The sequence below is a fragment of the Ranitomeya imitator genome, chromosome 2 (assembly GCF_032444005.1).
Source record: "Ranitomeya imitator isolate aRanImi1 chromosome 2, aRanImi1.pri, whole genome shotgun sequence".
Classification (NCBI taxonomy): Eukaryota; Metazoa; Chordata; class Amphibia; order Anura; family Dendrobatidae; genus Ranitomeya; species Ranitomeya imitator.
In genome coordinates this window covers 457,297,941-457,306,955 of record NC_091283.1, presented here as the reverse complement: position 1 = coordinate 457,306,955, position 9,015 = coordinate 457,297,941, and the positions used below count along the sequence as shown (strand labels likewise).

Sequence of the window (9,015 nt, the reverse complement as noted above, 5' to 3'; positions counted from 1 at the left end):
TGGCCAGCTGGACAATCAGACAGCAGCGGCAAAGGGTACTGAAATTTGACTGATCTTATTAAGAAGGCGGTAATCAATACAAGGTCTCAAAGAGCCATCCTTCTTGGCCACAAAAAAGAACCCTGCTCCCAACGGTGATGACGACGGGCGAATATGACCTTTCTCCAAGGATTCCTTTATATAACTCCGCATAGCGGCGTGCTCTGGCACAGATAAATTAAACAGTCGGCCCTTAGGAAACTTACTACCAGGAATCAAATTAATAGCACAATCGCAATCCCTATGAGGAGGTAAGGCACCGGATTTGGGCTCTTCAAATACATCCCGGTAATCTGACAAAAACTCAGGGACTTCAGAAGGAGTGGAAGGGGAAATTGACAGCAATGGAACATCACCATGTACCCCCTGACAACCCCAGCTGGACACAGACATAGATTTCCAATCCAATACTGGATTATGGACCTGTAGCCATGGCAACCCCAAAACGACCACATCATGCAGATTATGCAACACCAAAAAGCGAATATCCTCCTGATGTGCAGGAGCCATGCACATGGTCAATTGAGTCCAGTACAGAGGCTTATTCTTGGCCAAAGGCGTAGCATCAATTCCTCTCAATGGAATAGGATACTGCAAGGGCTCCAAGAAAAAACCACAGTGCCTGGCAAACTCCAAGTCCATCAAATTCAGGGCAGCGCCTGAATCCACAAATGCCATAACAGAATAGGACGACAGAGAGCAAATCAGAGTAACGGACAAAAGAAATTTAGACTGTACCGTACCAATGGTGGCAGACCTAGCGAACCGCTTAGTGCGCTTAGGACAATCGGAGATAGCATGAGTGGATTCACCACAGTAAAAACACAGCCCATTCCGACGTCTGTGTTCTTGCCGTTCAGCTCTGGTCAAAGTCCTATCACATTGCATAGGCTCAGGCCTATGCTCAGAGAATACCGCCAAATGGTGCACAGCTTTAATAATAATAATCTTTATTTTTATATAGCGCTAACATATTCCGCAGCGCTTTACAGGTTGCACACACTATCATCACTGTCCCCAATGGGGCTCACAATCTAAATTCCCTATCAGTATGTCTTTGGAATGTGGGAGGAAACCGGAGAACCCGGAGGAAACCCACGCAAACACGGAGAGAACATACAAACTCTTTGCAGATGTCGTCCTGAGTGGGATTAGAACCCAGGACTCCAGCGCTGCAAGGCTACAGTGCTAACCACTGCGCCACCGTGCTGCCCATTGCGCTCACGCAAGCGCCGATCGATCTGAATGGCCAAGGACATAGACTCATTCAGACCAGCAGGCGTGGGAAATCCCACCATGACATCCTTAAGGGCTTCAGAAAGACCCTTTCTGAAAATTGCCGCCAGGGCACACTCATTCCACTGAGTAAGCACAGACCACTTTTTAAACTTCTGACAGTACACCTCCGCTTCATCCTGACCCTGACACAAAGCCAGCAAGATTTTCTCTGCCTGATCCACTGAATTTGGTTCATCATAAAGCAATCCAAGCGCCAGAAAAAACGCATCTACATCACGCAATGCAGGATCTCCTGGCGCAAGGGAAAATGCCCAGTCTTGAGGGTCACCACGCAACAAAGAAATAATGATTTTTACTTGTTGAACGGGGTCACCAGAGGAGCGGGGTTTCAAAGCTAGAAACAGTTTACAATTATTTTTGAAATTCAGGAACTTAGATCTATCTCCAGAAAACAAATCAGGAATTGGAATTCTAGGCTCTAACATCGGATTCTGAACCACAAAATCTTGAATGTTTTGTACCCTTGCAGTGAGATGATCCACACAAGAGGACAGACCTTGTATGTCCATATCTACACCTGTGTCCTGAACCACCCAGAGGTTAAGGGGAAAAGAAAGACAAAAAACACTGCAGAGAAAAAAAAATGGTCTCAGAACTTCTCTTATCCCTCTATTGAGATGCATTAATACTTTGGGCCAGCTGTACTGTTATGGACCTGGTGGTTAGGAGCACCCGGAACGACCTGATGGTTAAACTCACACAGGACAAGCTCTGGGAAGTGGGAGCTCTGCTGACCGCAACCCCTAATCCTATCACACAACTAGAAATAGCCGTGGAGCGTACCTAACACGACCTAGACGCCTCTTCACAGCCTAAGAGCTAACTAGCCCTAAAGATAGAAAATAAAGCCTACCTTGCCTCAGAGAAATTCCCCAAAGGAAAAGGCAGCCCCCCACATATATTGACTGTGAGTAAAGATGAAAGTCACAAACACAGAAATGAAACAGGTTTCAGCAAAGGGAGGCCAGACTTACTAAACAGACTGAGGATAGGAAAGGTATCTTTGCGGTCAGCACAAAAAACTACAAAAAGACCACGCAGAGTGTGCAAAAAGACCTCCGCACCGACTCACGGTGCGGAGGTGCCACTCTGCATCCCAGAGCTTCCAGCTAGCAAGGAAAAATCATGATAGCCAGCTGGACAAGGAAACAATGAACAAATAATTAACTAGCAGGGACTTAGCTTCTGCTGGAGGAGACAGGTCACCAGAAAGATCCAAGAGCGAACTGAACCAGTACAAGAACATTGACAGCTGGCATGGAGTAACGATCTGAGTGGAGTTAAATAGAGCAGCCAGCCAAAGAATAACCTACGTCACCTGTGGAAGGAACCTCAGAAGCAGCAGCTCCACTCACAGCCACCAGAGGGAGTCCATGGACAGAACTCGCCGAAGTACCATTCATGACCACAGGAGGGAGTTCGATAACAGAATTCACAACACTCGTGTACCTTCTGCTCCCCATCCTGGTTCCAGTACCGTCAGCTGGTTCCGGGTAGAGCCTTTGGCTTAGGTGCCTCATTCTGGGTATCCGAGTTCCACCAACGTCAGGTGGTCCTTGGTAGTGCTTTCTGGCACGGGTACCTCCTGCTTAGTAACTGGGTTCCAGTAATGTCAGCTGGTCCTTGGTTGTTCCATTGGCTCTTGTACCTTCGGCTAGCCATCCGGGTTCCAGTACCGTCAGCTGGTTCTCGGCAGGGTCTTTTGCTCTTGTACCTTCTGCTCCCCATCCTGGTTCCAGTACCGTCAGCTGGTTCCGGGCAGAGCCTTTGGCTTAGGTGCCTCCTTCTGGGTATCCGAGTTCCACCAACGTCAGGTGGTCCTTGGTAGTGCCTTCTAGCACGGGTACTTCCTGCTTAGTAACCGGGTTCCAGTAACGTCAGCTGGTCCTCGGTTGTTCCATTGGCTCTTGTACCTTCGGCTAGCCATCCGGGTTCCAGTACCGTCAGCTGGTTCTCAGCAGGATTTTTTGCTCTTGTACCTTCTGCTCCCCATCCTGGTTCCAGTACCGTCAGCTGGTTCCGGGCAGAGCCTTTGGCTTAGGTGCCTCCTTCTGGGTATCCGAGTTCCACCAACGTCAGGTGGTCCTTGGAAGAGCTTTCTGGCACGTGTACCTCCTGCTTAGTAACCGGGTTCCAGTAACGTCAGCTGGTCCTCGGTAGTTCCATTGGCTCTTGTACCTTCGGCTAGCCATCTGGGTTCCAGTACCGTCAGCTGGTTCTCGGCAGGGTCTTTTGCTCTTGTACCTTCTGCTCCCCATCCTGGTTCCAGTACCGTCAGCTGGTTCCCGGCAGAGCCTTTGGCTTAGGTGCCTCCTTCTGGGTATCCGAGTTCCACCAACGTCAGGTGGTCCTTGGTAGTGCTTTCTAGCACGGGTACCTCCTGCTTAGTAACCGGGTTCCAGTAACATCAGCTGGTACTTGGTTTTTCCATTGGCTCTTGTACCTTCGGCTAGCCATCCGGGTTCCAGTACCGTCAGCTGGTTCTCGGCAGGGTCTTTTGCTCTTGCACCTTCTGCTACATTTCCAAGTTCAAGACCCTAAAGATGACCCTGAAGACCAAGAAGCAGAAGAACAAGAAGCTGCAGAACAAAAAGCAGAAGAACATTAAGCATAAGACTAAAAATCAGAGCAAAAGATATTATCTAAATTATAAGCAGAAGAAGACTAAGCAGTGTATGGGGGTGAGTCCGTTCCTCCTCGTAGTGCCCCTGGAATAAACCTGCTGCTGCAGGCAAAACTGAACGCGGACAAATACTGTTGTAAATCTTTTGTGACAGGCAGAACAGAAGGTGTAATCTTCAAACTTTTATAGATAACAACTACAGGAAGGCCTGGCTGTCACAAATAAGAATATGATGAATATGAAGAAGATGAAGAAGTTGATTATGAAGAAGAATAATAGTTGAATAAAAAGAATATGAAGAATGTAAAAAAAAAATACGAAGAAGGCGAAGAAGATGAATAAGGTGAAGGAGAAGTTGATGGAAAAGATGATGCTGCTGAGGATGATGAAGAAGAAAGTGTGGGAGAAGTTAAAGGGAACCTGTCACCTGAACTTGGCGGGATCGGTTCTCGGTCATATGGGCGGAGTTTTCGGGTGTTTGATTCACCCTTTCCTTACCTGCTGGCTGCATGCTGGCCGCAATATTGGATTGAAGTTCATTCTCTGTTCTCCGTAGTACACGCCTGCGCAAGGCAACAACTTCAATCCAATATTGCGGCCAGCATGCAGCCAGCAGGTAAGGAAAGGGTGAATTAAACACCCGAAAACTCCGCCCATATGACCGAAAACTGGTCCCGCCAAATTCAGGTGACAGGTTCCCTTTAAAAAGGTGAACAGCATGGAAGTAGTGAAACATAAATACCTGCCAAAATATAAAAAATCGTAACATAGTCAATAGCTTTGTAATTCAGAACGTCTTAAAAAAAAATAATTCCTGCTATTCCATTTGATTGGGCTAAACCTCTATGCCTTTAATGTCTCCGCCACCTCCCCCAATACATCCTACATTATTCTTAGTTGTTTTCCTTCATGTAGAATGAACCTACAAGGAAAGAAAGGGTTTATTTTAATTCCGATAGTTTGGTCCCATTGACTTGCATTGGGATCGGGTATCGGTATCGGTGATAGCCAATTTTTTTGGGGGGATATCAGACGATCCAATCCGATACTTCTGGATATCGGAAGGTATCGCTCAACACTAGTCGTTAATAAAATGAAAACAATAAGCTAAACGTGTCAGACAGAAAGACTGAACTATCGGGAAAATAAGTGTCTCTCACCGGCAGTGTTATAGTCCTCAAATTACCTCAGGAAAACCCTAAGGTAGGCGCCATTTCGTCAACTCGCTTGCGCGCTCATGGACACGTGACTGGGACACGTGACGTCGCGCTCTACCTCACACCTGCACGCACCTCGCAGCAGCTCTTCTCAATCTATTTCTAGCTGATAGGCGGGGCGTGGTGACGTCACGCATTTTAGCTGGGAGCGCTCTCTGCATTCGACGTCGGCGCTCGGCCAAATGTCACTGAGCAGTTAGGGGCTCGCCTTCTTCAAGATTTTCATTGGCTGCAAGGCTGCAGGTGCCGCCAATGCGGCGTAGCTGATTGGCTGAATTAGACGTCGATCAGGGATGAAGGGAGGGGCGGCCGTGTGTGAATGGGAACGGAGTGCGAGACAGAGGAGAAGCAGAGGTGAGCGGGGAGGACCAGGCGATCCATCATTCCAGCACCCATCGCCAGATCCAGGTACCTGTCCGTGTGCATCTGTCTGCAGCAGTGATGTCGCTGCACCGGGAGCATGTGTCTCATGTCTGTAGATGCTCTTTCTCTATGACTACAAATGTATCCCCCATAGTCACAGCCGTGCCCCCTATGATAAGTGCCATCCCCTTCATCAGTGCCTTTTCATCTGCACAATCTCTGCTTGCTGTCAGAGAATAGACCTGTTCTTCCCCTCATACATCTCCCAGCAGTGGGTGCAGACCGTCCTCTGTGAGTCTACAGGGTCTTGTGCTGGATTATGAGACCACCTATGAGAAGTATGAGATCCTTCTCTTCAGGGTTCCCACTCACTGACAGCGGCAGAGATCTTGACCCGATGAGAGCTGTACACTCCCTGCATATGACAGATAGATACTAAAAGCAGCGAATGATGTAATAATATAATGGTCTCGTCCCTGCCCATTTATAGGTGACGGTGCACTCAGATGATCGGTGACTCCCTGCAATGTGACCGTGCGCCTGTATGTAGGAGACAAGATATTAGTGATCTCAGAGATGGGGACTGATTGTACTAAGTTGTCCTGGAAAATCAGAAGTTCATGGTGGGGATCGTCCATCAGGGTCAATCACCCAATAACCTTCTGTTCCAGGGATAACTGCAGGATACCCAATGAATGATAACAGATTTTTAATTTTGCAGGGCCAAATTAAAGGAGTGATCCAGGATGACAGAAACATGGCTGTTTTATTCTTAAAACAGCGCCACACCTGTACACAGGATGTAGGTGGTATTGCCGCTCATCCCTATTCACTTTAAAGTGGTGGAAACTTAGGGCCCTTTCACACTGCGGTCTAAGGTTCTGCCACGGGCTTTGTCCAGACCCCCTATGAAACAGTATTGGGGCGTAATGGGCTGATGGAGCCTTTGACCATAATGGTGCTGATCGAGTCACCGTGTGTTCTGTCATGTCTCATTTTCGGGTGTATACGCCTACTGAAGCCGGTGGCTCGGAAGTAGCCAACTTCGTCTAAGTGTCCGCCTTCAATAGGCATATACGCCTGAACTGGCCCCATCGGTGCATACAGCCAAATCCCGTTTTTTGGGGATGGTTCGGACGTAAGCCCCCAACAAGATCAACAAACGTAGGACAAAGCGCAGTGTGAAAGCGCCTTTATTGTTCGGTGGGGGTTTTACCTCTGGGACTGGCACCGATCGGCAGAATGGAGAATTATTAGGCTGTTAGAATGGAGCGTCAGTGCACAGGCTCGAGCTCCGCTCCATTCATTCCCTCTGGGGCTGCTCAGTACTTCGCCTGGCTTTTCCAGCAGCCCCATAGGGAATCAATGGAGTGTCGGTCGGGCAACTCCGCTTCATTCTACCGGAGATAGAAATTCCCGATTTGGTCGATTGGTGCTGATCCAAGCAGTAGAACCCCAACAGACCAGTAAGTTATCACCTGTGGATTGGTCATCACTTGTTTTCACAGGAGAACCCCCTTAAGTCTAGGATTACTCAGTGATTTTGGTACCAAGACTGCGACAAGCAAGTCACAAAAAATTCAGAACTAGTTGAATTTTTTTAACTTGTTGCACTAACCTACATAGAGCCATCTTTGGCAGCACGATCTGTGCCATAGCTTTAATCGCTGTGTTGCCTCAGCCTAATGGAGCCCAGCTGTGATGCCAGACACAACCTGTAGACAGGTGTGGCGCTGTTTCAAAAAGAAGGCTGCCATTTTTTTCTTTTCCTGCAAACTCTTTCTGTGATGACAGGGATCACTAGCCCACCTTTGGACTCCGTATCACAAGCAGATATAAGTGACGAGGTTGTGTAAGTGCACAGCCCCGGAGCCACACGCATTCATGACACCTGCCTACCCTTTCTTGTCTGGATAGGATCCACTTCATGGCCATCATGGATGGTGGGTGATGGAGGCCCTGAGGTACAGGTCATCTATGTCATCAGACATTAAGTCATTGTTGTTGGCAGCACCCCACCTCGTGTACCCGGGGCGTGCTACCTGGGCATGGCCACACTAGTGATCACTCAGTCACAACGTCCTCCTGGAGGAACTGATTCTCGAACTTCCGAGGAACTCCTGGAAGAGGTGTCAGAGGTGTCACCAAAGCCTCCTGAAACCCCCCTGACAAATTCTTCTTGTGCATGATGGGTGGATGCTCAGTCATTGGAGTCCAGGCGTTCAATCACATTCAGATGGCAGGAAATAAATAATGGAAGGGGCATGGTCTGTAATAGGGGTACTAGTAAGGGAAACATTTGTGATGGCAGCAAGCACGCGCCTCCCATTCAGTCAGATGCAGAATTTGGCAAGTAAGCTGGCTCAGGAGCTGCTCCCCTCCATATATAACATGGGCGTCTCCAACCATACCATAGCTCTGCCTGGAAGAGAAACCTCACATTTCACCCAACTCCCCCAATACTGCCTCATGATGGGTAAAAGGAAGCCGAATAGGAATGGGGTTGCATATTAGGACTCTGCCCCCATCGTGACTGCTGCCTGTGGGACTATCCTGATAATGACAGCCGGTCCTGAGGGAATTACTGCTCCGGGTGTAGTATTCTCCATCTATAGCAATGGCTGGTGTGTGAGATGCGCTCATCCTATGAAGCGACCTCGCTCGTCTGCTGAGGCGAAGTGTCGGGAAAGCCGAGGGAATCTCATCATCCTCAGGGACAGGTCTCAGCTGCAGGGAAAGCCTCCCTTTGTTCTGCAGCAATAAGCAGATTTTGTACCGTCCCTTTAAACATTACTAGTTAACCCTTGATAGCCCAGTGAATTTTCCTATTAATTATGGAATCGCTTGCTCATTATTTCTTTGTGCATGTCGCTGGTCACTTTCTTTCTGATTAAATCGGTTTTATGGACTTGGAGCCAGGCACATAGTGTTGTGGTATTGATTATCCTGACCGCTCTATGTGTACGAGTCTAATGTAGGTCACAAGAGCAGGGTGTGTGCTGATTGTACTATGCAGTATGTGGCGGCACAGTTGATCTCAGGCTTCCACCGGTTATTTATATAGGGGCTATAAATTCTATTATGATGTTACTTAGTGTTCTACATTATGTTCCCAATGGAATGAGTTTATTCTGTGATGGGCGGTAGGGCAGCCGGACCCTCATCTGCACACTGTATGGCATTGCTGAGGATCGGCCCGTCACTACATTGCCCAGAGCTGGCACTCTGTCGTTTTCTGCCGTTGTCTTCTGGTCTGGTGGGCTGCGCCAGGAGATGCTGGGCGCGCTGATTAGCTGCTCCCTGACAGTTGAGCATCGTATGATGATGCCAGACAGCGCCCGCCTACATCGGAAGTCTGACGGCTGGAGGTTACTGCCGGTCAGGCACCTGCCGCTGTGTGATCCCTCCGCTCTCACGATCTGGTAGGAAGTGGATTGTTACCGATGACTGTTAGTAAAAGGTTAAATGTGTCAT

General features: G+C 48.5%; 1 protein-coding gene across 1 annotated transcript in view; it reads left to right on the top strand.

Moving 5' to 3' along the window:
- The first annotated feature begins 5,489 nt into the window (after positions 1 to 5,489).
- The window catches only part of SLCO4A1 (solute carrier organic anion transporter family member 4A1), a 67,112-nt gene continuing 63,586 nt past the window's right edge, over positions 5,490 to 9,015 (top strand). Inside the window, exon 1 of the mRNA XM_069751165.1 lies at positions 5,490 to 5,586. The gene's annotated coding sequence lies outside the window, so the exon portion shown is untranslated. The remainder of the gene's footprint in view (positions 5,587 to 9,015) is intronic.